We start from the raw sequence: 23,871 nt of genomic DNA on the forward strand, positions 1-23,871 counted from the left end.
TCTTCACACTGTATTTTTTTCAGTGAAGTTATCTGCCATCTTTGTACTGCCTCTTGGTGAAAATACTTCTTCCAAGTTAGACAAGAACCGGGACATCAGCTCTCCCCAGTAATAGCTCCGTTTCAGTTTGAATTTCCAGAACTGATGGCGCTTAATAACTGGTGCTCCAACGTTAAGTGGTGCAGAAGGTGGCCAGTAGGGGGCGCCAGCCATCACACCTGGAGCAAGAGGGCCCTGCATAGTCCCCATCTGCCTGCAGGTGTTGTGCTGCGACGACACTGCCAGCAAGAGGGCCCGGCAGTGTCCCCAGCTGCCAGCAGGGGGCGTACGACGACTACATTGTGAGCAAGTGGATCCTGCAGTGTACTTAGCTGCCAGCAGGTGGCGCACGGACACCACACTATGAGCAAGAGGACCCTGCAGCGTCCTGGTTGGCAGCAGGGGGCGTGCTGCCACCACACTGAGCAAGAGGATCCTGTAGTACCCCCAGCGGCCAGAAGGGGGCGTGCCCCCACTACAAGGCAAGCAAGAGGGCCCGGCAGTGTCCCCAGCTGCCAGCTGGGGAGCCAGCCGCCACTTCACTTGGAGCAAGAGGGCCGGGCAGTGTCCCTAGCTGCCAGCATCGGGAGTGCTGCCACTACACTGTGAGCAAGAGAGCCCTGCAACGTCCCCAACTGCCAGCAGGTGGCGTGCCATCACTATACTGCGAGCAAGAGGGCCCTGCAGTGCCCCGGCGCCAGCAGGGGGCGCTGGCCACCACTGCAAGAAAGAGGGCCCTGCAGTTGCTGTAGTCGCCAGCAAGGGGCGCACTGGCACAGCACTGTGAGTAAGGGGGCCCTGTAGTGCGCGGCTGCAAGCAGAGGTCACCGGAGCCCGGCTTTTCAGATTACTGATGTTTCGCCCGTCTCCGCCGCTCCCCTCGCAGCATGCGTCTCTGCGCCTGCGCCGCGACCCTCCCCCCACCCCCACACCGCGCAGGCGTGCGACTCTGCCCTTGCGCCGTGCTGGCCTGCGACTCTGCGCCGGCCTGCGCCGCGCCTGGCGCGCGACTCTGGGCCTGCGCCGCGCCAGCCTGCGACTCTGCGCCTGCGCCAGCCTGCGCCGCGCCTGGCGTGCGACTCTGTGCCTGCGCCTTGCCTGCCTCTGACTCTGCGCCTGCGTCGGCCTGCGCCCGCGCCTGGCGTGCGACTCTGCGCCAGCGCCGGTGCTGTACGTTTGTGAGGGCGGAGCTGAATTCTCCTCAGCCCAGACACTGAGAGCATCGCGAGGGCGGAGCTGTGTTCTCCTCTGCACAGACCTCGGGGGTACCATGAAGACAGAACAGCGTTCTACCCTGCCCAGACCCTGGCGTGGGGGCACCGCGAGGGCGGAGCTGCGTTGTGCTCAGCACAGACGTTGGCGGCACCGCCTCGCTTTGGGACAACTCGGGGCCGCATCCACAGTGAATAAAATACTTTCTGTTTCTAGCCCTGAATAACGAAGGTCAGAGACTACTTAGAATGGTTCAGTGTGGAAAACGGGAAACCGAAATCCCCTCTGAATCCTGCGCGCAGAGGTTCTCTCCACCCAAGGGTTAGGGTTAGGATTTTAGGGTTAGGGTTTTAGGGCTAGGGCGAGGGCGAGGGTGAGGGTGAGGGTTAGAGGGTTAGAGGTTAGGGGTTAGGGTCAGGGTCAGTTTCGGAGTCGGGGTCGGGTTAGGGGTTAGGGTTGGGGTTGGGTTAGGGTTAGGGTTTGGTTCCATGTTAGGATTAAGATTCGAGTTAGGGTTCGGGTTCTGTTTTGGGTTAGGTTTAGGGTTAGGGTTCGTGTTCGGGTTAGGGTTCAAGCCGTTCTCTTGCCTCAGCCTCCTGAGTAGCTGGGGTTATAGGCACCCACCACCATGCCCAGCTAATTTTTTTATTTTTGGTAGCGACAGGGTTTCACCATGTTTCCCAGGTTTCTCTCGAACTCCTGACATCAAGTAATCCACCTGCCTCCGCCTCCCAAAGTGCTGGGATTACAGGCATGAGCCACCGTGCCCAGCCTTCACTTTCTTCTCTGAGTCAGAGATCTCTAGCAAGATAGCCTTTTCACAACTTTTATTGCAACGGAAGTATTTCAGAACTTGTCAGGTTAAACTGTTAAGGGTATGTCTGTTTTTCTATGATACACTGAATTTAGGAATATATGACTCAGTAATGAAAGTTGATCTGGCATCACCCTTGGCATTTGAGTTCCTAGATGGAGAAGGGTCTGTTTTTCTGGCATGATCATGTCTTACAGGAATGCAGCACCCCAAGAGGACCCTAGCAATTGGAGAATTTTGTTTACATGACACTAAACCCCAAATAACCTTAAATTCTAAATAAAAGTTCCAAGGGTAATTTGTATAAGGGTCTTGTTTTTTGTTTTTTGTTTTGAGATGGAGTCTCACTCTGTCACCCAGGCTGAAGTGCTGTGGCATGATCTTGGCTCACTGCTACCTCCACCTCCCGAGTTCAAGTGATTCTCCTGCCTTAGCCTCCAAAGTAACTGAAATTACAGGTGCCTGCCACTATGCCCAGCTAATTTTTTGTATTTTTAGTAGAGACCGAGTTTCACCATGTTGGCCAGGTTGGTCTCAAACTCCTGACCTCGTGATTTGCCCGTCCCAGCCTCCCAAAGTGCTGGGATTACACGCGTGAGCCACTGTACCCAGCCAGTGCCTTGTTTTTAAAGAAAATAAATTATATGACAGGTTTGTTTCATATACATCTATATATATAAACTATACTCGTGAACATTTTACTCAACATTTAAAAATCTTTAAGACCTTTCAATACATAAATCTTACATAACAAAATCTAGCAAAAGTGTATAAAATCTAAACACATTTCTAAAAGAAAGGGTGAGGCTTTCAGGGTGGCTATGCTGTGTTGGATATGGGCAGTGTTCCATCTCTCTTGTGGTTCTGCTTATATGGCAGTTCCAGCTCACAAGAGCCCTCGGAGCCTGTCTGTTGGCCTGCATCCTGTGGCATTTGGCAAGTGAGATCTGTTTAATATAAGGTGTCCATAAAGCCAAGATTATGATATCTAAAAATAATCAACACTAATTCCCCAGAAATTTTGTCTTTTTTGACCAAGCCACTGGTGCAATGTGGAGTCACTGCATTATATGCAAAAAGAATAATGCCCTCACTCCAGAACTGACCCTTGGTGGTGACTCCCCCCTTTATTCTAGGAGATGTTAACATTAGCTATGGCAATGTAAAAACGGTGTTTCTGGACCTCCCGGGTTCACGCCATTCCCCTACCTCAGCCTCCCGAGTAGCTGGGACTACAGGCGCCCGCCACCTCGTCCGGCTGTTTTTTTTGTATTTTTTTAGTAGAGACGGGGTTTCACCGTGTTAGCCAGGATGGTCTCGATCTCCTGACCTCGTGATCCGCCCGTCTTGGCCTCCCAAAGTGCTAGGATTACAGGCTTGAGCCACCGCGACTGGCCTTGCTCATTTCTTTTATAATAACTAAGTCATATAAATTGAGCTCACAAAAATATTTATATTAATAAAATTATAATTTATCATTTGTAATGTTTGAGTTTTTCTTGTACATTTTTATATAGCAAGAAAAACAGTTTTTACTGTTAAAAATGGTTTTTAAAAAATCAGAGCAAGCCTAAACCCCTTCATTTTATAAATACAATAACCTGAGGCTCTTCATTGCTGGTGACTCACACAGGCACACACTCAGCATTGCTGGATGTCAGCTCAGGATCCAGAATGCATTTGAACAATTCATGCTAAATTAATAAATGCACTTTAATATAGGCCCATATTAATCCCAAAATAACTAAACCTGTGGAATTTGTAAAATAAGATGTTTATGAATGAGGACATGGCATTTTGACTTAGTTCTGATTCCCACCTTTCTGAAAGCAGAATCTACAGTCTATTTTCCCATTGCTAGATTTCAGAGGAGAGCCTGGTGTCACTTACAGCAGACATTGCAGATGCCTCAGCATTTCGGATGAAGACGGTAAAGACCTTCTTTGTTTCAAAAAAACCTTTGTTTTCCAGGGGAGAAAACACAGGTTGGATCTAAACTCAATCCTCCTATTGAAATATTTTAATGACACTGAAAGAGGTTGTTGCATTTGGCAGGTGCAGGTGGAGCTGTGCGGTCCTGCACTGAAGCCCTGCAGTCCTGGCTTCTCAGTGGAGCTAGAGGAGAATTATATTAATGTGTTTGCACTACTTGCTCAATTGTAAAGCATAACAAATATATTTAAGGCATGTTTTTAAAATGAGAATAAAATAGTTTAACAATGTTTATACACCTATTTTAGTTATTACATTCTCTAATCTATTTTTATCCTCACAACCATGGAAGCGCTCCACCATCTCCATTTCAGAAAGTAGACAGTAACTGAACAACACTATCTTCTTTTAAAAAACATTTATTTCATTAAGAAAGTTTATGGCTTATGTAATTAATACCTTTTTGTGGTCTGCATTCAATGGGTGTGGGCATCTGCACACTGTCGTGGGTCCACCATTGTGAAATCGCACACAGTGGTCTCACTGCCCTAAACAGCCAAGGCTCTCTGCCCATCCATCCTTTCCTCTCCCCAACCCCTGTCAACCACTGATCATTTTGCTATCTATGTAATTTTCCCTTTTCCAAAATGTCACATAATGCCCACAGCAATGAATGCGAGTTTCTTTTGCTCCACATCCTCACCAGCATTTGCTGTTTTTGGTCTTGTGGATTTTGGCCATTCTAATAGGTATGTAGTGGTATCTTACTGTCGTCTTAATTGGCAATTCCTAATAAGACATTATACAGAGCATCTTTTCATATACTTAATTTCCATCTGCATAAATGTTCAGCTTTTACCCATTTTTAATTGGGTTGTTTGTTTTCTTATTGAGTTTTAAGAGTTCTTTGCATATTTCAGATATGAATCCTTAGATATAGTTTGCAAATATTTTCTCACAGTCTCTGGTTTGTCTTTTTATTCTCTTAACAGTATCTTTCACAAAACTAAAGTTTTTTTATGTTAAAGTTCAAGTTCCCAATATTTTTCTTCGTGAATAATGCTTTTGGTGTTGTATCTAAAAGAATTACCAAATCCGAGGTTATCTAGAGTTTTTCCTTATGTTATCTTCTAGGAGTTTGAAAATTTTGCATTTCATATATTGATCTAATATCTACTTTGCATCAACTTTTGTAAAAGGTGTAAGGTCTGTTTATAGATTCTTTTTTTTTTTTTTTTTTGCACATGGATGTCCATTTGTTCCAGCATCATTTGTTAAAAAGACTCTCCTCTCTCCATTGAATTGCCTTTGCTCCTTTGTCAGAGATCAGCTGGCTGTATTTCAGTCTGTTTCTGGGCTCTTTGTTTTGTTTCACTGACGTATGTGTATATGTCTTCTGTTTTGCCTTCAGTTTAAAAAAATGTAATTGCTACCTCAATTTGCTTATGAATTCTCATTTGTAAACAGAAGAGCGTAAATTAATGCCTGAGTATATTTTAGGGTAGATGTTGCCTTGAATACAATGAGCAGAATGAGTTATAATTTTAAAGTGAATATAAAAATTTGACCATAGTGGTAACAGATTTGCGAACTAGTGATATCAATGACAGAGTCCATTGCAATATTGCTTCATCCTTTGGCTCAGCTCTGCTTCACACCAGGTAACTACCAATCCCTTTTGTGATTAGTTCAAGGATTTCTGTGGGGTGGAAAGTAGAAATACGATATCAGTGGAGGGAGAGAAGGCAGTTTCCCAGACTGGGAGCAGTCAGATCTCCAGTGGGTCCCAACACTGCTCTGTGGCAATATCTAGAGGGTGATGGAAACAGAGACAGGGTGCAAATGAGGTGGGTGCTGGCCCTAGGGTTCCCAGTGTTTCCTGGTTCCCATGGTCTATAAGACGTTTGAAATGAGACCTTCCGGGCTTTGGGGGGCCCCTGTGGAATTGGAAAATGAGGAAGTGAGCAGTGACAATCTAGACTGATTATTAGAGGTACGTCTCTCATTTTTCAGTAACCAAGGAGCCTTTGATTAGTAGTGAAATTGTGGCACTCCAACAATGGTGGAGTGGAATATCCTGCTACTCTGGAGGGGTGATGGCTCAGGGTCAAGACTGAACTAATTAGAAAAAGAAATGCACTCCAGGAATATCAAGTCCAAAACGAAGCTCTTCAAACCATCTGGGAAGAGAAAACAGCATGACAAGGAAAGGTATATTTGTCTGATCCCAGGAATCAATATAAACATCCATGATAACCCCACCTATTTTTTAAATATATGATTTGGATGAAACAAGAAAAAGAGACTGATTGTTGCTGAGTCCCTGCTGCAGTCCCGACACAGCTGGAGATGCCCTGCTCCCCTGCTCCCCTGCTCCCCTGCTCCCCTGCTCCCCCGCTCCCCCGCTCCCCCGCTCCCCCGCTCCCCCGCTCCCCCACTCTCCTGCTCTCCTGCTCTCCTGCTCTCTTTATTTTGTTGATGCTCATGAGGACCCTGATGTCTGAGGAAGAAGGTTCCCGTCCAGCTCTGCCCCTGGTGTGTCACGTGCCGGCCTTGTCAACGCACACGAGAACCTGACAGGGTGAGTGTTATAACCCCAATCATAGAAAAGGAAACGTCTCTAAAGTCTTTAGCATCTTGCCCGAGTTCGGACACTTAGCAGAGGCCTGAGTTTAGATGCAGCCCCGTCTTGCTCTTTGACAGCCTCAGCACCACGTGCCCTGGGTGACCCACGCAGAGTCACTGACAACCCTCTTGGTTGGCTCATGGCACAGCGTGGAGCGAAATGGCCCACTGACTTTTCCAGACACTTTGACAATTCGTGATATAGTTTATGTGGTCACTCCCCGTGAGTTCTATTGTTCAGTTTAATGGAATACCTAATTCTGTGTTTATTATGAATAAAGGGAGATTTCTTGTGGTTTTTAAGAATATGAAGGATATCTACTTTGTATACAAGTTGGAAGTTCCAATACTATAGGAAGCATAAGTGCAGGTTTTAATGATGGGTCTTTTATGAGACTGAATTCACATCAAACTGAATCAGTAACTCCGGCTGTATGAACAGGGTGAGACATTAAACATTTAATGAAAAGAATTCCTTTCTTAGGTTACAGCAAGGACTAAATATGTCTAATTATCATTCCCGCTAAGAAGATGTATTGTGATATTTGCAGTTAATCACTCATTCAGTTCCAAGGGTATTTATTAATTGTCTGCTCTGGGCATAACAACAATTGGAAGCAGTATGTTCACATGAAAAAAAACTTACCTGAGGCTCTAAGTCACAACTTTCCATGACCAGCACACATTTCTGATTTGAAATACATATCTAAAGCTTCAAATGCATAAATAGATATCCCAATCTAGAACTAAGTTAATAGTTGCTTAGAATTAATTGTTTAAATTATCCTGGGAACCAGAAAGATATGTCTACATGAAACAATAAAGGTTATATTAGAATTAATAAACTTTAGAAGACCATTTTAATCTTAATATATAAGCATACTACCTAGGCACACTGTTTAAATACATCTGCAACCTACTATTTTTAGATTTAGGTAAATCATTAATCCTTAAATTTGGAAGATTCCAGTGTTAGAGCTCTAGACTATGAAACTTGGAAGTTTTTCTAAAATTTTTGAGTTTTTATCCAGAAATACATATTTTCCTGGCACTGAGAACTGCAAGAAATTTCACTTGGAGTCTCCAAATAGTCAGCCATGTGTGATGTCAACATCAGTGTAATAGATACTATCATAAACATCCTGTGACTTTTATTTTTTTTTTATACTTTAAGTTCTGGGATACATGAGCAGAACGTGCAGGTTTGTTACACAGGTATACACGTGCCATGGTGGTTTGCTACACATGTCAACCTTTCATCTATGTTAGGTATTTCTTCTAATGCCATCGTTCCCCTAGGCCCCGACCCTGCAACAGGCCCCCGTGTGTGATGTTCCCCTCCCTGTGTCCATGTGTTCTCATTGTTCAACTCCCACTTATGAGTGAGAACATGCGGTGTTTGCTTTTCTGTTCCTGTGTTAGTTTGCCAAGAATGATGGTTTCCAGCTTCATCATGTCCCTGCAAAGGACATGAACTCATCCTTTTTTATGACTGCATAGTATTCCATGATGTATATGTGCCACATTTTCTTTATTCAGTCTATCATTGATGGGCATTTGGGTTGGTTCCCAGTCTTTGCTATTGTGAATAGTGCTGCAGTAAACATACGTGTGCATGTGTCTTTATAGTAGAATGATTTATAACCCTTTGGGTATATACCCAGTAATGGGATTGCTGGAGCAAATGGTATTTCTGGTTCTAGATCCTTGAGGAATTGCCACACTGTCTTCCACAATGGTTGAACTAATTTACAGTCTCACCAACAGTGTAAAAGTGTTCCTATTTCTCCACATCCTCTCCAGCATCTGTTGTTTCCTGACTTTTTAACGATCGCCATTCTAACTAACATGAGTTGGTATCTCATGGTGGTTTTGATTTGCATTTCTCTAATGACCAGTAATGATGAGCCTTTGTTCATATGTTTCTTGGCCACATAAATGTCTTCTTTTGAGAAGTGTCTGTTCATATCCTTCACCCACTTCTTGATGGTTTTTTTTTCTCCTTGTAAATTTGTTTAAGTTCCTTGTAGATTGTGGATATTAGCCCTTTGTCTGATGGATAGATTGCAAACATTTTCTCCCAATCTGTAGGTTGCCTGTTCACTCTGATGAGAGTTTCTTTTGCTGTGCACAAGCTCTTTCGTTTAATTAGATCCCATTTGTAAATTTTGGCTTTTGTTGTCGTTGCTTTTGGCGTTTTAGTCATGAAGTCTTTGGCCGTGCCTATGTCCTGAATGATATTGCCTAGGTTTTCTTCTAGGGTTTTTATGGTTTTAGGTCTTATGTTTAAGTCTTTAATCCATCTTGAGTTAATTTTTGTATAAGGTGTAAGGAAGGGGTCTAGTTTCAGTTTTCTGCATATGGCTAGCCAGTTTTCCCAACACCATTTATTAAATAGGAAATCCTTTCCCCATTGCTTGTTTTTGTCAGGGTAGTCAGGCATCCTAAACTTTAAAATTTAAGAACTTACATTTTTTTTTAAAGTAACTGGCAACTGACAATCATTTAAAAATCCATAACCTAAAAAAATAATAATTCCTCCTAAGTTTTCAACCAAGAGAAGTGAAAATCTGTTGACACAAAAGTCTGAATATAAGTATTCATAACAACTTTCTTCTTAATAGCCAAATATTTTTAAAATAGTCTATCACTGAAGAGTAGATAAGCTGTAATATATTCCTACAACGGTTACTGCCCAACATAAGAATGACATATACACTGGAAATCACATGGACGTATCTCAAAGGCATTAGAATACCTGAAAGAAACTAGGTATAAGAGAATATTCTATATGATTCCATTTATATCAAATACTTCTTTTTTGAGATAACATCTCACTCTGTCACCAAGGCTGGAGTGCAGTGATATGATCACAGATCACCGCAGCCTTGACTTCCCAGGCTCAGGTGATTCTTCAGCCTCCTGAGTATCTGGGACCAAAGGGGTTGGGACCAAAGGGGTGTGCCACCACACCTGGCTAATTTGTGTGTGTGTGTGTGTGTGTGTGTGTGTGTGTGTGTGTGTGTGTGTGTTTTAAGAGATGGGGTTTTGCCATGTTGCCCAGGCTGGTCTCAAGTTCCTGGGCTCAAGTGATCCCCACTTCTCAATCTAGTGCTAGGATTACAGACCTGAGTCATTGCATGTGGCCTGTATCATATTCTAAGACAAACAAAACTAGAGTGAAAGAAAGCAACTGCCGGAAGCTGTGGTGTGGGGCAGGGGTCACTGACTACAGCAGCATGCAAGAGAATTTTGGGGGTAATGAAATGTATTTTAATGGTACTGTTGTGTACATGACTATATGTATATTTGTCAAAATGCATTGATTTGTACACTTAAAATTACTAAATTTTGTTATATGTAAATTAAACTCAATGAGATAATAAAAAATAAACTTTTGATCCTGAAAAAATACCTACCTACATACAAACTACCTCTGAAACAAACTACTTTTTCAGAATTTCTAATTTAAATATTCAGAAATATGAATGATGATGATGAATTTTAACAAGGCTTACATAATTCAATTCTGTTTTGGATCATGTCTGAGAGGCATATTAGCTGCTGTACTTATTTGGATTTCCTTACCTCCTTTGCATATGAAAAAATAAGAGGTTGAGACAGAAACAAGATATGTAATTTATGTACAATGAAACTTTCTACTGCCCAGGAGATGAGGCTTTCTATTGTCCAATGAATTGTGCCTGGCAGCACAATTCACTGCTTCACAATTCATCGTTCTTTTTACCCTCAGAGCATCCTTGAAATGATTGACTCAACCATGAGAGAAACACTGTAAATATTCTCAGATGCAAACTCACAGTACCAGCGTCACAGAACACCTGCAGGTGCAAGTAACTAAAAATCCAGCTCAATTTTACTTTAAATACAAGGGAATTTATTGACTCAGGTGGGTAGTTCAGAAGGAGGCCAGGCTTCAGGGTGAATCTGAGCACAGAAGCTCATGGATGCTACCAGGACTCAGTCTCTTCCCAATTTTCTGCTCTGCCTTCAGTGAAGCCAGAATAATTCTGCATGTGGCAAAATCTCCAGGAACAATTTCTGAGGTTGCATTCTTCACCAAAGAGGGAGCATGAACAAGCACACTCTTGTTCCTAACAACCTAGCGCAACTTGTATTTGACTCTAATTGGAACAACTCAGACCCCGCCCATCCCAAAGTCCATTAGGGGGACCAAGGGAGTGCTGTGTGGCACCTGGCATGAGCCTCAGTTATACACTCACTTTGGAACCAGTAACTGTGACACAGGGTGAGACAGTGCTGGTTAAGTCAACCGGGACCCACCCCACGTTTCAAACCACGTGACTGAATAATTCAGGGCTCTGTTAGGAAGGAGAAAGGGGGATGCTTCTTAAATAGCACCCACCACTCAACTACAATTTAATTTGACAGGAACCCGGAGGCCCTGCCATAGAAATCTCTCACAGTTGCTTGGAATGAGAGCACTCAATACAAAAATCCTATGGTAGCAACCCTATGGCCTCAAGGGCGCCACGCAGTTGGTGTGGAGGGTGGGGCAAGGAGGGTGGGGAAGGGCTCAGGGTCTTCTGAAGATGAAGCCAAAGAACAGATGGCACTGACTTAGCAGAGTGGAAAATGTTTAACCCCAAGAGATTCCTACAGAGGCAGCTAAGCCACACCACAGACTCCTAGAAGGGCTTGTGTTAGGGTTCCCAAGTATCTAGGTAAGCTGAGGAGATGGTGAGGCAGACACAGAGGGTCGGTTCAAAGCACATTGGGAAGACTGATCCCAAGACCCCTCAGTCCACACTGGCAGTCAAATGCTCCTCCCTGACATCAGAAAAAGAAACAATTTATTTTCTTCAGATACTGAAACAGAACTTTTCTAAGCTCCAGGACACTGGATAATGCTGCTTATGCAAAGACAGTATTTAGTGAAAGCCAATTTACTGAGCAGGGAGATCAGCGGATTCTTTCTCCCTCTTGGCTCCCAGAATGCTGGGATCAGCTTGTAGTCTTAGGAGATTGGCGACCTCTTTTTGGAGAGGATCTGCAGATACCAACATTTTCAGGGTTTCCTCAGGTCCAGGAGTGCCAGGCTCCTGTGGACTCTTCCTTTGGGGAAGCAAAAGAAGACTCCATCTGTACACACAGAATGCATTACTTATATTTTCTTATTTTCTGTTTTCTTGACGCTCTAGCATCTAGTGTATACTGGGAAAAGATTGTCTTTCCCAGGACCAGCCAATTAAACTACCAATTCAGAACCCATACTCCTAACCACCTACTTTATCTAGCTCTGATACTGTAGGAGACAATACCGCCCTTCCTTAATCACCACAGGGTGAGGTACTAGACAACTAGAAATGGCCCCTATGCCCCAGAGCCTGCTGAAGCTATTAACGCTGGGCAGCCTAAGCCTGCCTGCCCTACCTGCCCTTGCTGTCCCACAGAGACTACAGCAGAGGATCCTGCCCGTGCCTTCCCCTCTCCTGCCTCTGCCTGGGGCGTCCCTGTGCCTCCTATTTCTAGGGATCTATGAGTTTGAATGGGACAGTCACTTCCATGTCTGCAGGTCTTAACATCCCTGGTTAAAACAAATTCTGAGTACATTTTAAAACATAAGGCTTCCAATGGAATCTTTAAAACCCTTATATGGACAATTTTAAACATATATGTAAATAAACATGAATATAACCAACCCCTGTATATCTATAACCCTTCAGAACAACAAGAAACACATGGGCAATTCTTTTGTATTATGGCTAAAAGGTAGCCATGGACACGAAATGAAGACAGGAAGTCTTTGGAATAAGTGATCCCATCACAATGAATCAATTTTCCATTGGAACATATTTTTACAAAGTCACTGTTTTGAAAATATTTAGCCATGAATTGAAACAGAGTCTGTAAGGTTTTTTTTCCCGGTCTAAGGCGAACAGCATTTTAGAGAATGAACCAGGACACAACTACAGCACAAGAAAAAAGTATGATAATTAAGTTTACACATATGTGTGACTACTCTAACAGAAAACATGTAAAGAGCATTTGATTTATATATCAATCTGTACTGTTTAATTTTTTGTGTCATAAATGCTCTTATTTAAAAAAACAGGACTAGTTAACAGTGTCAATTACTAGTCATTCGTGGTATAAATAATTAAACAAAGAAGTATTCAAAAATTATAACTGTTTTCAATAAAGTTTTATTTTACATCATTTTTTTTACTTACTCAGAAATTGCCCCCCCAAAAATGCAGAGATTTCCCATGTAGCTGCAACCTAGTTTCATCTCTTATTAACATATTCTATCAGTGTGTCTCACATGGCTTATTAATATCTTACATAATTTGTCATAGTTAATGAACCAATACTGATAGACTATTATTAACTAAAGTTCATATTTCATTTGGATGCCCTTGGTTCTGTCTTACTCTGACCCAGGCTCCCATCCAGGATCACGCATGACATGTGGTCATCACGTCCCTGTGGGCTCTTCCTGGCTGTGACAGTGTGTCAGGCTTTCCATGTCATGATGACCTTGATAGTACTGAGGAGGATTGGTCAGGAATTTTGTAGAATGTCCCCCATTGTCACTGCATGTTCTCAAGGTGAACTGTCACCTTTTATGTTCACTTGAATCATTTGGAAGAGCTACTGTTTGTCAGGTTTCTCCACTGTGAAGTTATTTTTCCTCCTTGCCCATACTGCATGTGTTCTTTTGGAGCAAGTCACTGTGCAGAGCCCACACTTACGGAGTGAGGAGTTGGCTCCACATTATTGATGGCTGAGTGTCTACATCAATTACTTGGAATTCTTTTGCAAAGGAGATTTCTATGCAACTCTGTTTTCTTATTCACCTGTGTATACAAATACAGACACCTAGATAATTACTTTCAGCTTTAATTATTATTCAACACTAAAATTCATTCCTGTGTTGGCCATCAGTAGCTGTTTTTATTGGCTATTATTTTTCTTTGATATATTTTAATTTTTTTTAGTACTTACTTTCTGATACTTCAAGATTATCCCGACTCCTATATTTACTGTCCCAGTTCTAGTATCAGACATTTCTTCAAAGAGCCTCATTCCTTTCAGAATGGTAGGAAAACTTACATCTGGCTGCCGAATGAGCACATGGTTGAATGAGCACTTGTTCCTCATTAGCAATGCTAGGAAGTATATGTGTGTGTGTAACCTACCTATACACACCTAATTATAAAGTTTTCTATGTAGAACTGTGTGTATCTATATTAAACTAAACATAAGTTTACGTTCAATAGCACATGAATCATTCTAGCCTTCTCCCCTTGCTAATTTGTAACCTCCCACTTCAACAGTGAGAAACCTGGTTACTACCATCTGCGACTTATGTAAGTCATTGTTTTATTCCAGATACAGATACTGTGGTTTTACAATTGTTCACAATTGCTTCTGTTGGAAAGAATTTTATAAAATAGAATCCAGTGATGAAGTATAGTTTGTTTGCCTTCAGCATACGGATTCTATTAATTTTCAAAGTGACTTAGGTCAACACCATTTTCCCTACACCTTCAGTGAGTTTTTTCCTACATTTGTGTCTTAGTCTGTTTTGTGCTTCTGTAACAGAATACCTGAGGCTGGGTAATTTATAAATAAAAAAGGTCCTTTTGGCTCACAATACTGGTGGCTGGAATGTCTGAGATTGGGCAGTTGCATCTGGTGGAGTCTCAGTCTTTTTCACCTCATGGTGGAAAGTGGAAGGGGAGCAAGGGGTGCACCAGAGATCACATAGCAAGAACGAAAGCAAGAGGGAAGCCAAGGAACCCAGACTCTTGTTAACTACCTACTCCTGCAGGAATTAATCCATTCCTGTGAGAGCAGAACTCGCTCATCCCCATGGAGAACATTAATCTATTCATGAGGGATCCGTCCCCATGACCCAAACACCTTCCACTAGGCCCCACTGCCCCACACCGCCACATTGGGGGTCAAATTTCAACACGAGTTTTTGCAGGGACAAACCACATCCAAACCACAGTAATTTGTAGCATAGTTAAATTATTTTTCACATGATGTATTCTGTCCTGGGATACTCCACATCCTGAGTAATTTTGTTTAATTTGAATAGAGTTTGATTTACCCATTTGGTTGTAAAATTCTGCGTATTTTGACCAGTGCATTGTGGTAGGTATCCCACTATTAAAGTATCATATGAAATGCTTGAAACCCCCACCCCATGGAGCCAATGGTTTCCCATCTGTGTAGTTTGCTTTCTGCAGTGCCTCATTAAATGAGGTCACACTGTGTGTATTCTCCTCAGACTGTCTTCTTCCACTTAGCAATGTGCATACAAGATTCACTCATGTCTTTGTGTGAGTTGATAGCTTGTTCCTTTCTATGGCTAAATAGTATTCCATTGCATGAATGTACCACAGTTTGGTTATGCATTTTGGGGAGCAAAACCTACCTCTTCTAACTTTGTTCCAGGGTTGGAGACCTTCAAATTAACTGACAATAGATATATTAGTAGGAGAGACAATACTTGGCTTCTTATTCCACAAGTATCATTGTGGGACAAAATTCATCAGATGGCAGGATCCAGTTTACAAAGAGGTAAAAATAGCCCCAAAACAAGAAACAAGACTAGAATCTGATAACCCACAATAACTATAGCTTTCCTTAAAAAAAAAAAAAAATTTTTCAAGACAGGGTCTGGCTCTGTCACCCAGGCTGGAGTGCAAAGGTGCAACAATCTCGGCTCACTGTAACCTCTACCTCCTTGGTGCAAGTGATCCTCCCTCCTCAGCCTCCTGATTAGCTGGGACTACAGGCACATATCATCGTGCCCATCTAATTTTTATATTTTTGGTAGAGACGGGGTTTCCAACACGTTGCCTCGGCTGATCTAGAACTCCTGGCCTCCCAAAGTGCTGGAATTATAGGCATGTGCCACCATGCCCGGCCAAGTTATAGTTTTCCATTGAAACATAAAATTATTCTCTGTAGTAACCATCATTTTTGACCATAATCAAAGTAAGACTATTCTTGTTTTAAATTCAAGTATAGTTTTGTTAGATTTTGCTTGATTATTTACGTAAGTGCAGCAAGAACAGGAGATGAGCACATAGGTGCTTTAAAGTTTCTTTGCTGGAAGTTTTCATACAGAATCTCAGATTTGACTTTTAAAGGCCTCATTCAGGCTAAAAGCCAAGCTAAGAACATACTATCAAATTTCAGCTGCAGTCCTTATAGCTTTGTGTGAATTCCTCTCTTCTTGAGTCCCCCCAAATATCCCTAAATTCCTGGGCCTACCAGGAAATGACCTTCTTTACTAACCTGTAACGCTGTGATCCCTGTAATGTAAGTATCAGGCTGACTTTTCTCAGAGTGCTGTTGGGAATGAAGTTTTTGGTGTTCTAAAAAAAAAAAAAAAAAAAAGAATTAACATGGGAACAAATAATCTCTTAGCAAGGCGAGCTTTACTTTCTGCAGAAAGGGTGCTACTCAATAGCTGTCCAGCCACAAGAGCACACCGAACAAAGGAGACAGAGTTACTTATAACCTGATGTGTCTACCCTACTGCTGTGTCCAGTTACCATTGGCTGGAATAGGACCTCACATTTTACACTTTACCCAATTGGCTATTAGTTTAAAACTTTCTCAATTAGGTAAGGGGAATAGAACAAAGAAAGAAAAGGAAGTTGCCAGGGATAGTTAAGGAAGCATCTCCAAATAAGGAATGGCATACACTATGGGCTGGGGCTTGTCTAGTTCTGTCCAGGCATGCCGGAGCAAGCTAGGACAACTGATTTGGAACACACACACACACACACACACACACACACACACACAGTGGATAGCAATCTTATAGTAAGAAATTGTGACTTTTTACAATCTTTGAAGAAGAACTTTCCCATTTCTCACAGTGTTTTGTAAGCATTGTCTCCATAATAGTCAACCTTACTTCCTTAAAATTGCTGGTCGTAACTGATCTTAGGTACACTTCTAAAATATGATGTTCCAGTAAAAATCTTGATAATATAACCAAATTTTCCAATTATGTCCTGTTATAAGGTGAACAGATTCTTACTGGACTTTTGCTAATAACTATATCATCATGAAAAAAAGAGTATTCAGTAAGAATTTCAAAATTCTGGAGAGATTAGGCAGGGAAAAAAATGTAAACGCTTCATTTCTGTTTACAAAAGTATAATCTACCAAATTGTTGTAAGTTACAGTTAAATTAAGAGAAAGAGATTTCTTAAATTCAGAAACTAGAATATTAAAGAACTAGCAATGCTCTAAAAAGCTATAAAATTATAATCAATTTTCATCAGTTCATTCAGTGCCACGTAATCAATTCCAGTCTTGCTGGATCTTGGGTTAGCAGTCTCATGACCCCATCAATTTCTCCACCAGGCTTCTGGAGATCTTCACTGAGTCAAGTGTATCGTCTTAAAGTTATTTAAGCAATATCATCAGAAGTCTTTAACCAGAGTACCTGTCATACTCTTTTCCATGAGTCTCAGAGGGAGTCCTGTATTGGAGATGAACATTCTGACCTGTAGCTGATCGCAGGAGCTTTCAGGAAAGCATCAGGGAGAAATAATATCTAAATGACAAAGAGTATGAAATGTCTGTGATTATACCACAGTTGACAAGGATATTTGATTTTTTCTGTGGCACACAACATTTATTTATTTATTTATTTAGAAACAGAGTCTCGCTCTGTCACCCAGGCTTGAGTACAATGGCGTGATCTCAGCACACTGCAAGCTCCGCCTCCCAGGTTCACGCCATTCTCCTCCCTCAGCCTCCCGAGTAGCTGTGACTACAGGTGTCTGCCACCACGCCCAGCTAATTTTTTGTATTTTTAGTAGAGATGGGGTTTCACCGTGTTAGCGAGGATGGTCTTGATCTCCTGACCTTGTGATCCACCCACCTCGGCCTCCCAAAGTGCTGGGATTACAGGCATAAGCCACTGCACCCGGCACAACATTTAAAATAATAATTGGAATTATGACTCATAACTCTATACTGGCACATAGCATGGATAAGGAGGACATTGACAAATTTCCAGGAATTTTATATAATTTCTGAAAACAACATTTTACTGATACAAATATAACACAGGGAAGGTTAGATATCTCTTTTTATTTGTATTTTTTGTAAGGTTTTCCTTATAAAAAATACATCCTACTTTACTTGTGAATCATGCCCTACTTTTCTTGCATGCTTTGCATAGAGTTGTTTCTAGTTATTCTATTGCTTCTAGTAGTTTTATTTACACATATTGATTATAATTTTAATACTTAGTAATCTTTTATTTTCCAGAGAAAACTAACAAGTAAACAGTTATAAACTGTCATATATTAGCATTCCATAGTAGGTTAGAAAATGTATGAGTATACCATCTCCCAACATCTACATCTCCCAACATCTACAACATCTTCATATACCATCTCCCAACATCTACATGAATAGTTTCCTCATCGTACAATTTCTCATTGTGGTAGACAAAAACATGTTTATTAATGGTCCAAAATATCTTTAGTCTCTCTGTAAAAATAAGAAGCAAAAATTATATAAACTTGAATTATTTATGTTCAGTAAGTAATGTTTTAGTATTGTATCTTATTTATAAATGGTCTAGATATTTAATGCAAATCTTTTACTTAGCTTAACTTTAAGGTTAAAAATTACCAAAAGTATTTTGGAAACTACTATTAAGCAGATTTACAATAAACAAATTATTTTTGAAATAATGTTTTTCGCTTTTCACAAGATGGCACCGAAAGTGAAGAAGGAAGTTCCTGCCCCTCCTAAAGCCAAAGCCAAAGCCAAAGCTTTAAAGGCCAAGAAGGCAGTGTTGAAAGGTGTCCACAGCAACATACAGAAAAGAAGATCCACATGTCATTCACCTTGAGGTGGCCCAAGACACTGCGACTCCGGAGGCAGCCCACATATCCTCGGAAGATCACCCCCAGGAGAAACAAGCTTGACCACTATGCTATCATCAAGTTTCCACTGACCACTGAGTCGGCCATGAAGAAGATAGAAGAAAACAACATACTTGTGTTCATTGTGGATGTTAAGCCAGCAAGCACCAGATTAAACAGTCTGTGAAGAAGCTCTGGGACATGGATGTGGCCACAGTCAACATCCTGATTCGACCTGATAAAGAGAAGAAGGCATATGTTCGACTCGCTCCTGATTATGATGCTTTGGATGTTGCAACAAAATTGGGATCATCTAAACCGAGTCCAACTGACTAACTCTAAATATATGTATATCTTTTCACCATAAAAAAGAAATAATGTTTTTCATAAGAATGACAACTTAATTAGAATCAAATTTAAAAGCTTTAAGATTTTACGTTTCTAGTAAGTATAATATTAGCTTATTTGAGTAGAACTCAAGCAGAATAGGAATTTATGTTTGTTTTATATTCGATAGTGGTAACTTTGAAGACATAGTTGTTTTATTACACCAAAAATATTATATTAACCTTATTTAACTAAGTTTTATCCAAATCGTGTTAACTTAAAAAACATTTGACCAGTTCCTATATTTCTAGGAGTTTGGTGAATATTTATTTATAAATGCTTATGTTTTTCCAAGCCAAGTTAGAATAGAACACTTTTAAAGAATTTTATAAATGAATTTTGCAACGCTAACCTGAGTTAAGAAAATATCACATATACATAACACACATTAATAGACATACAAACACAAATAGAGATTTCATAGCTTTCATCCTGAAATTTCAGCCATGAATCAGGCATAAATATTCTGATGGTTAATTTTAGACATCTACTTGATTGGATTAAGAGACACACAGCTGGTAAAACACAATTTCTGGGCATATGTGTGAGGGTATTTCTGGAAGACACTGAGATAACCCTGACCCAATGTAGATGGGCACAGATATGGTTTTGCTGTGTCCCCACTCAGATCTCATCTTGAATTGTAGTTCTTATAATTCCTACATGTCGTGGGAGGGACCCAGTTGGAGGTGATTGAATCATGGTGGTGGTTACTGCCATGCTGTTCTCATGATAGTGAGTGAGTTCTCATGATCTGATGTTTTTATAAGGAGCTTTTCCCATTTGGCTCAGCACTTCTCCTTGTTGCTGCCATGTGAAGAAGGACGTCTTTGCTTCCCCTTCCACCATGGTTGTGAGGCCCCTCCAGCCATGTGGAACTGTCAGCGCATTAAACCTCTTTGTTCTTTATAAATTGCTCAGACTCGGGTATTTCTTCATAGCAGTGTATAAATGGATGAATACAGGCACCATCCAATTGGTTGAGAACACAGATAGAACGAAAAGGAAGAGGAAAGGGGAATTATCTCCTTCTGAAATGGAAACATCCTTCTTCTCCTGCCCTTGACATCAGAACTTTAGGGTCTCAGGCCTTTGGCCTCAGAATGAGAGTTACACCATTGGCTTCCCTCATTCTGAGTCCTTTTGACCTGGACTGAGCCATGCTACGCTTTCCTAGTTCTCCAACTTGGCGATAGGCTATCGTGGAACTTCTCAGCCTCCATAATTATGTGAACCAATTCCCCTAATGAGTCTTCTCTCATCTATCTATCTACATATATCACATTGATTCTGCCTTTCGGGAGAACCCTGACTAATGTGATTACAATAATACAAAATTTACTAGTTTATACAGAAGACTTGGTTTTTGTCTTTGCCCCATTTTTTATTTGTATTATAACTGTGTTTCTGGAAAATGGAACAAGTTTTTACCTTCTTCATATGAGGGCTAACGCTTTTTTCTCGCTAATAATTTTGGAGATATGTAAGATTTTCTTTTGTTTTGACATACAATCTTACAGAGGCTGAGAAATAATTTTTTTTTCTGTTTTATTTTTCAGCCCCAGGTGTTTGCTTTTGCAGATTCTTGAGCATGTTGAGAGCCTCCAAGGCATGGAGCAGGGTGCCTAAAGTTTCAGTGATTGTAGGGAGTTGAGAGACTCAAATGGGAAGGGAAAGATCTAAAAGGAGGCAGTTTGGAAGATAAAAATTTTCTCAAAGGAGCCATTAAAGTTCTAAATAATTCTTATTCTTAGTAAAGTCATGCAAACAGGAAAGGAAGTAGAATTAGCTCCATATTGGTGGAACACATAGTCAGCAGAGGTTTGAGAAGGGAGAATTTAGTCAACTGAGAAGTTCCCATGAAAAGAGCAAGATCAAGATCACAGAGACACCATGAAACAAAAAGCCAGGATTAACTTCCAACCCAAGAGGAGAACACAGAGGCCTCAAAACCAAAGCTAGGATAAGAAACTTGTATCCCAAGAGTTACCTTCCAGACAAAGACGCCTGAGATTCCAACCCAGCTTCACAGAGTACTCACTCAAAATGTTACTGAAACTGTAGGCTTTTCAATGACTTAGCCATGCATGCAAAAGGCATTCCTTAAGGTGGTACAGAAGATGGAGCCCCCCTATCCAAAGATAGCCAAGGAGAAAGAAAGACCCCTGTTGGCAGAGCCAGTGGGCAAAGGCAACAGAAAAGGAGACAAGAATCCTAATGGGATGAGATTCTTTCAGATTAAGGATCATACAAACTCCTCAGAATTGGCAGGTTGACAGCCATAAATGGGCTACCAACATTTCTACTCATTGGATTACAAGTTCTTCAGCATCCAAAATGATTAACAAAATGACAATTTCATAAATTTGGAAAGGAGACATTTCTTATTTTTATGGTTTTTTTTTTTTGTTTGTTTGTTTTTTTTTTAGAGTTTCACTCTTGTTACCGAGGCTGGAGTGCAATGGTGCGATCTCGGCTCACTGCAACCTCCACCTTCCGGGTTCAAGCGATTCTCCTGCCTCAGCCTCCCAATTAGCTGGGATTACAGATGCCCACCACCAAGCCTGACTAATTTTTTGTATTTTTAGTAGAGACAGGGTTTCATCATGTTGGCCAGGCTGGTCTCAAACGCCTGACCTCAGGTGATCCACCTGCCTTGGCCTCCCAAAGTGCTGGGATCACAGGCATGAGCCACCACACCCAATGAGAGATTTATTTCCTATAAAGAGTTGCAGCCTGCAGGATTGTCCTTCTCACAGACTGGGAAGCATAGCCTCCAGCCAGAAGCCAGAAACAGATGCTTCAAGGGAGATGTAAAGGAAATAGTAATTTATGCTGAGTGGAATTGGCAAAAACATATATTTAATAAACTCTAGGAGGAGTCATGAATATTTATGAAAGGAGAAATGCATGCTTGTGCAATTGAGTTTCTTGCTTCTTCATGGGTCCCATGTACAAAAGATGGCAGTGTTAGCACGATCCCAGGGTAGAGTTTTCAGCCCTCTGACATTAAAAGGTGAAGCAGAGGACATGAAAACTTGCTCTGTGCATCCTCTGTACACAGGCCAGAACCTCTCCATCATGGGTGGTCTCTTATTAGGCAGGAAAGGAGAGGTTGATATCAGTGGTGGCACCTTTGAAAGGGCTGGTTTCTGTTTAATCCTTAGGGAAGAAAGCCTCATCATGGTTAGCAAACGAGGGGGAATAACGCGGTGTATCTGACCCCCATCATCCCATCCTGGACAAGCTGAGAACTCAGTTTTGAAAGTTACTCTGGGGTTCCGTCAGCCAAGAGTTGGTCTGTTCAGTCAGTTGAGAGCTTAGGATTTCATTTTCATTTACCAATGCTAATGGGAAAGAGTACACTGTCTTCATGGCAGCTGAATTTGCAAGAAACTCCTTGGATGGAGTTAATGGCAGCTGTATTTTTCTGGGAGCTCTGCTTTAATTGGATAAAGTAAGTTCTGGTAAGATTTCTTCCTTTATCTTCAGTATCTCAAATGTTTTCATTTAAATAATCTTTATAAGAACTCTTGATGTCTGAGTGGATTCCCACACAGTCATCTACTATAAGATTTTCTGATTCTTTTTTTTGTTTGGTCATTATGAATAGAGCTTCTGTAAATAACTGCATGGTAGCTTTTATTTAGAAATAACATCAAAGTAGTTGTCAAAATACTTAGGAATGTGATTTTTGGATTGTAAGGTGAGAGTTGTTTAGCTTTGGAAAAAACTGCCCAACTTGTAATAGGGGAGGACAAATAATTTTCTGTGTTTTTGGAATTCTTAGATAGGACCCTCTGTAACAAACAACAGATTAAAATGAGAAAAACAGAAAAGTTTTAAAAACATGTATACCTTATTGATAAGACTCTTTAGTGATTTAGTTACCTTTCTCTTCTTGGTGCTGAGAGAGAGAGGTAGCTTTTAAATGGGGATTTCCTTTATAGATGTAAATTTTCCTTACACAAGGGTAACTTCTACTCTGTTTTCAGAACTTCCTTTGTTGGCTTTTTTTTTTTTTTCAAAATAATCAGCTTGGAATAATTCTTAAGCCAAAGGGACATATTTTTGGGTGGCATATTCTGGTTTCCTGCCATTATATTTTAGGGTGGCATATTTTGGTCTTATACACAGTGTCCCACCAGCAATGAAAAGAGTTCTTGTTTTTCCTCCAGCAATTTGTCATTTTTTAAAGAGTTTAGCAGTTGTAAGAGGTATAGACCAGCTGTGCTATCTCATTGTGGTTTTCAGTTATGTACTATGTTGAGCATCTTTTGGTATGTTTACTTGCCTTCTGTAGATCATCTTTGGTGAGGTGTTCGTTCAGATCTGTGTGCATTTTTAATTGGGCTGTTTAACTTATTGTTCAGTTTTAAGAATTTTGTATGTATTTTGAATACAAAGTCTTTCTCAGATCTGTATTTTGCAAATATTTTCTTTCAATATGTGACATGTCTTTTTGTTCCCTTCACAAGGTATTTTCCAGAGTATAAACTTTAAATATTTATAAATATTAAGAAATTCACATTGTCATTTCTTCTGGGTATATCAACCTTTTTTGCCATTTGTTAAAATTCATTACCAAACCCAAAGGCACATAGCTTTTCTTCTATAGTTTCTTCTAGAAATTGTATAGTCTTGCATTTTTAGTGTAAGGATGATTTTGAGTGATTATTTGTGTAAGTTGTAAAGTTTTCATCTACATGTATATCATTTGCTATGGTTTCCAATTCATTGTTCCCTCACTATTTTTGGGAAAGACACAGGATAGTGGGCTCTGTTAGAGTAGATAGACAGCTAGACATGAACAGGAGGTTGAGCTCCTGGAAAAGGGAAAGTCTGGGAAGGCTCACCTGGAGGGACCACCAAAAATTCACATATTAGTAGCATCTCTAATGCTGCAGTGGATGGGCACTTGTCAATTGCGGGTAGGAGGGAGAAGAGGTACCTATGCAG

The sequence above is a fragment of the Macaca nemestrina genome, chromosome 8, assembly GCF_043159975.1.
Source record: "Macaca nemestrina isolate mMacNem1 chromosome 8, mMacNem.hap1, whole genome shotgun sequence".
Taxonomy (NCBI): domain Eukaryota; kingdom Metazoa; phylum Chordata; class Mammalia; order Primates; family Cercopithecidae; genus Macaca; species Macaca nemestrina.